This window comes from Sorex fumeus, unplaced genomic scaffold, assembly GCF_029834395.1.
Source record: "Sorex fumeus unplaced genomic scaffold, SorFum_2.1 ptg000226l, whole genome shotgun sequence".
NCBI lineage: Eukaryota > Metazoa > Chordata > Mammalia > Eulipotyphla > Soricidae > Sorex > Sorex fumeus.
In genome coordinates this window covers 1,594,045-1,600,119 of record NW_026606283.1, presented here as the reverse complement: position 1 = coordinate 1,600,119, position 6,075 = coordinate 1,594,045, and the positions used below count along the sequence as shown (strand labels likewise).

General features: G+C 51.0%; 1 pseudogene; it reads left to right on the top strand.

Moving 5' to 3' along the window:
* The first annotated feature begins 5,580 nt into the window (after positions 1-5,580).
* LOC130017838 (uncharacterized) lies at positions 5,581-5,707 on the top strand (annotated as a pseudogene).
* The last annotated feature ends 368 nt before the right edge of the window (positions 5,708-6,075 follow it).

Genomic DNA, 6,075 nt, shown 5'->3' with positions numbered 1-6,075 from the left:
TGAGACCCATTGTAATTACTGGTTTGGGCATATCGAATACACAACGGTTAGCTTGCCAGGCTCTCCGAGAGGGATGGAGACTTTTGGGGCGGCCTCTAATCGCCCTTGTAGGTGTTCCCATGGTTCCAACCATATTTGAACCCTATCAAATATGGTGCGGCAATTCTGGAAGATGGGTATTAAGTGTCTTATAATGTGCCGGTCTGGGGGCTGGAGTGATAGCACAGCGGGGAGGGCGTTTGCCTTGCACGCGGCCAACCCAGGTTCGATCCCCAGCATCCCATAGGGTCCCCCGAGCACCGCCAGGAGTGATTCCTGGGTGCATGTGCCAGGAGTAGCCCTTGTGCATCTCAGGGTGTGTCCCAAAAAGGAAAAAAAAAAGACAAAGTGATACAAAGTGTCATAGTGTTTTGAAGGTGATACAAAGTATCATAGTGTTTAATGGGTGATACAAAGTATCATGGTGTTTACAAGGTGATACAAGGGCTGGAGCAATAATACATCAAGGAAGGCGTTTGCCTTGCACGCGGCCAACCCAGGTTCGATTCCCAGCATCCCATAGGGTCCCCCGAGCACCGCCAGGAGTGATTCCTGGGTGCATGTGCCAGGAGTAGCCCTTGTGCATCTCAGGGTGTGTCCCAAAAAGGAAAAAAAAAAGACAAAGTGATACAAAGTGTCATAGTGTTTTGAAGGTGATACAAAGTATCATAGTGTTTAATGGGTGATACAAAGTATCATGGTGTTTACAAGGTGATACAAGGGCTGGAGCAATAATACATCAAGGAAGGCGTTTGCCTTGCACGCGGCCAACCCAGGTTCGATCCCCAGCATCCCATAGGGTCCCCCGAGCACCGCCAGGAGTGATTCCTGGGTGCATGTGCCAGGAGTAGCCCTTGTGCATCTCAGGGTGTGTCCCAAAAAGGAAAAAAAAAAAGACAAAGTGATACAAAGTGTCATAGTGTTTTGAAGGTGATACAAAGTATCATAGTGTTTAATGGGTGATACAAAGTATCATGGTGTTTACAAGGTGATACAAGGGCTGGAGCAGTAATACATCAAGGAAGGCGTTTGCCTTGCACGCGGCCAACCCAGGTTCGATTCCCAGCATCCCATAGGGTCCCCTGAGCACTGCCAGGGGTGATTCCTGAGTGCAGAGCCAGGAGTATAACCCCATGTGCGTCGCCAGGTATGACCCAAAAAAGCAAAATAAATAAATAAATAATAATAATAATAATAATAATGTGCTGGTCCGGAAAGCGTCATAGAGTGTGGCGGCAGCTGGGTAGTGGAGGAATTGTTATTATTATTATAATTGTGTTATTATTATTATTGTGTAGTGCTTGCCCACAAGCCCAGGGTCTCTCACACAGGCAAAGCATCCAGGTAGGAGGTCTGGTTTTAGTGACCGCTTGTTCATTGCTTTGCCATAGTGGTAGCTTCAGAATATTTCGGGGCTGGCTGTCATGCTCCCCTGTGGGACGATGGACTCAAACAAAACGTCTCTCGCAGAACTTGAAAGCGTTTGGACTCTCACCTGGATTTTGAAACACAAATGTTTGGAGGCTTTGGGAGACAAGCTGTTTGCTCGTGTCTAAGCCAAAGCTCTGCAAATAAAGCCAGGTTTATATTCGACATCCCTGCCCACGCCCCTATGTGCCCATTCCCAGAACCCCCGTCTCCACGGCGCCCTGCTGTTCACCCCATGCAAACTTGCATGGCAAGGAACCTGCCTTTAAATTATAGGTGTTCAAGTAAAGGGTGTTGGGAGGATCCTCCCAGGATGGGAGAAGCATGCTGAAAGTAGACTATAGACCGAACACGATTGCCACCCAATGCCTCTTTTGCAGACCACAGCACCCAAAAGGAGAGAGAGAACAAAAGGGAATGCCCTGCCACAGAGGCGGGGTGGGATGGGGGGGTTGGAGGGATGTTGGGAGCACTGGAGGTGGAGAATGGGCACTGGTGGGGGGATGGGTACTCGATCATTGTATAACTGAAACCCAAGCACAGAGATTTGTAAGTCTGCAACTACACCTCATGGTGTTTCACTAATAAAAATTTAAAAAAAAAAAAAAGATTTAGTAGACTTTCCTGAAAAAAAAAAAAAACATAGGTGTAGCTGCTTTACTTTTATTTATTTATTTATTTTGGCTTTGGCAGGGGGGGGGTCACACCTGGCGATGCTCAGGGCTCACTCCTGGCTCTGTGCTCATGACTTACTCTTAAGGCTCTGGGGACCATCTGGGCCGCAGGGAATCGAACCCAGGTCGGCCACATGCAGAGCAAACGCCTTATCTGTCTCCCCAGCTCCTTCTCTTTTTAGTTTTCTTTTTTCCTCTTATTCATCTTTCTCTTTTTCTTTTTTTTTCTTTTTTTTTTTTTTTTTTTTTTTTTTTTGCTTTTTGGGTCACACCCGGTGATGCTCAGGGGTTACTCCTGGCTCATGCACTCAGGAATTGCTCCTGGCGGTGCTCAGGGGACCACATGGGATGCTGAGAATCGAACCTGTGTCAGCCATGTTGGCTGCGTGCAAGGCAAACGCCCTCCCCGCTGTGCTATCACTCCAGCCCTCTCTTTTTCTTTTCGTTTTGATTCTTGCTTTTTCTTTCTTCCTTGTAGCCTTCCCTCCCTCCTCTCTCCCTCTCTCTCTTTCCCATCCTCCCTATGTCCCTTCCTTCCTCCCTTCCTCCCGTGCTCCCTTCCTCTCTCCCTCTTTCCCTTCCTCCCTCCCTTCCTCCCTCCTCCCTTCCTTCCTCCTTCCTACCTCCCTCCCTCTCTCCTTCCCTCCCTCCCTTCTTTCCCCTTCCTCCCTTCTCTCTCTCCCTCCCTCCCTCCCTCCATCCCTCCCTCTCTCCCTTCCTTCCTTCCTTCCTTCCTTTCTTCTTCCTTCCTCCCTCCCTCCCTCCCTCCCTCCCTCCCTCTCTCCCTTCCTCCCTTCCTTCCTTCCTTCCTTCCTTCCTTCCTCCCTCCCTCCCTCCCTCCCTCCCTCCTTCCTTCCTTCCTCCCTTCCCCCTTCCCTCCCTCCCTCCCTCCTTCCTGCAGGCATCAGGGTCACTTCCTGCTGTGCAGAAGGGAAGAGGATGGAGCAGTGGTGGGATGGATTTGAACCCAGGGCTTCCCCACCTGGGCAGGGCACATGCCTTGCCTCTGACTCACGCCTGGCACCCCTCTCTGCTCTGTGACCTTTGATCGGCTTCAGTCTTTGGACCGTGAAGGATTTGTTAGTAAACGTTAGTATCACTCCTGCTCTTTCTTTTCTCCTTTCGTTTTCTCTTTCCTTTTCCGAGGGGGGCTGGGGGGAGGGAATGACACCTTTTATGACGCCTCCTGTGCCTTTGTGTCGGCTTTTGTGTTCAGTCTTGCCTTTGTGTTCACTGTTCAGCAAGGCCTTTGTGTTCAGTCTTGTCTCATAGCCATGAGCAAACGTCTCTTCAGTCGGGACATGTGGAGATGCCTTGGTGAGGGTCACGGTTCTAGGTGCTGGACAAAAGCAGCCCCAATAAATCCCTTTTCTAATGGAGTTAAAGAGTGGGTAGGGCATTTGCCTGGCACGCAGCCGACCCGGGTTCGATCCCCGGCATCCCATAGGGTCCCCCGAGCACCGCCAGGAGTGATTCCTGAGTGCAGAGCCAGGAGGAACCCCTGTGCATCACCGGGTGTGACTCATCCACCAGCCCCCAAAAAATAAAACTCAAAAATAGAAAGTATATCAAGGGGCTCAAGTGATAGCACAGAGGGCAGGGCTTTTGCCTTGCATGCGTGGCCAACCTGGGTTCGATTCCCAGCATCCCATAGGATCCCCTGAGCACCGCCAGGAGTGATTCCTGAGTGCAGAGCCGGGAGTCAGCCCTGCGCATCGCCAGGTGTGATCCAAAAGGCAAAAAAAAAAAAAAAAAGTATCTCAAGAAAAAATCCAACTTTGGGGGCTGGAGTGATAGCACAGGGCAGGAGGGCGATGGCCTGGCACACGGCCGACCCGGGTTTGATTCCCAGCATCCCATAGGGTTCCCCGAGCACCGCCAGGAGTGATTCCCGAGTGCAGAGCCAGGAGTCAGCCCTGAGCATCACCAGATGTGGCCCTAAAGTACAAAATAAAAAATAAATAACTTCTCAGCACCCCCTTCACCTGCAGAGAACTGTGCTGGCCTCAGCTGGAATGCGCTCCTTTGTTTGGGGGGACACACCCACTATTTCAGAGGTTTCTCCTGGCAGAGTGGTGAGTAGGAGCCGTGACTGAGTCACGGGCAGAATCTCCCAGGCTCACCTCGGAGTTGAGGTGCTGCAGGTACTTCCCCATCCGGGGCCAGAGAAGGCGCCCCTCCTGTTACTCCCCTACAGTATGTTCTAGAAGAAAGACGGGTGCCTGATAGGAAAGAATAGCACAGGGGCTGGAGCTATAACACAGCGGGGAGGGCGATTGCCTGGCACATGGCCGACCAGGGTTCGATCCCCGGCATCCCATAGGGTCCCCCGAGCACTGCCAGGAGTGATTCCTGAGGGCAGAGCCAGGAGGCAGCCCTGAGCATCGCCGGGTGGGACCCAAAAAGCAAATAAAGAAAAGCACATAGGGGGGTCTTCAGAGAGACAGTGGGTCTCCCTCTGTCTCCGACACTCTCGGCCACGTTCTTCCTTGGCAGGAAGGCGAACTTCAGAAGGAGGCGTGAGTGAGTGGGCGAGACGTGACACAAAGCAGGGCAGGAACGGGAGGACGTGTCAGAGCCACTCGCCGGGATGTGGCACGGAGATGCTGACAAGCTCATGACCTAGTGCCAAGGGAAGATCTGGGGCCACCAGGGAACCCCTGAGTCAGGAACACCACCCCCACCCCCCCCCCACCCCCCCCCCCACCCCCCCCGCGACCAGTGATAGTGACTCTGACTCAACCCTGGAGGGTGTCACAAAAGGTTCAAATCCCCTTTACAAAACCAGGCCACGCATTTTTCTTTTTCTAAACAGCTCTATGCATTCTTTCAAAGAGAGAAATTAGGGGCCAGTGCAATAGCACAGCAGGAAGGGCGCTGGCCTTGTAAGTGGCCAACCCAGGTTCGATCCCCGGCATCCCTTAGGGTCCCCCGAGCACGGCCAGAAGTGATTCCTGAGTGTAGAGCCAGGAGACAGCCCTGAGCATCGCCGAATGTGACTCAACCACCAGTCCCCAAAAATAAGAATCAAAAATAGAAAGTATATCAGGGCACAGCAGAGTCTGGCAAACTCCCCGTGGCGTCCCCAATATGCCAAATACCAGCAACAATGATGGGTCTCATTCTCCTAAAGAGCCTTGAATATAATCTCAGGGCTAGGATGAAGGAGACGTTACTGGGGCCTGCTCGAGGCAATCGACGAACAACAGGATGGTCATGATCGTGATCGTGATCAGTTCATGGCAGGCCGGAGCGATAGCACAGCGGGGAGGGTGTTTGCCTTGCACGTGGCCGACCCGGGTTCGATCCCCAGCATCCCATAGGGTCCCCCGAACACCACCAGGAGTGATTCCTGAGTGCAGAGCCAAGAGTAACCCCTGAGCATCGCTGGGTGTGACCCCCCCCAAAAACAAACAAACAAAAACAAACAAAAATAGAAAGTATATCAAGAATAAAGCAGTGGCATGTGAGATCAATATACCTGCATGTTAGCCTTAAGTTCTGATAGAAATGACATGCAATTATGCCATTCTTGACTATCAGGACATGACTGGTGTGCAGACACTAAGGATGAAAATTTCTGCTTGGCAATGGCAGAAGTTAAGTCTCCTATATTCTATAGAGGGTGTATGTAACGTAAAAGAAATAGAATTTAGAACCTCAAGAAACAAATGCTTACCTCCTTATTGAATATTCTGGTCTGTGTAAGTTTCTGATTTTGTCACTGAATAGTCTTTCTAGTTTTAGGAAATGCCCTAAAATTTCAATAACTTGCATAGTCATTGATGGTTACCTTTTGCGAAGTAAATTTCAGCGAATGACCAAAAAAAAAAAAAAGAAGAAGAAATGCAACTTTTGGAGCCAGAGAAGGCGTTGGTCTGGCACACGGCCGACCCGGGTTCGATCCCCGGCATCCCATAGGGTCCTCCGAGCA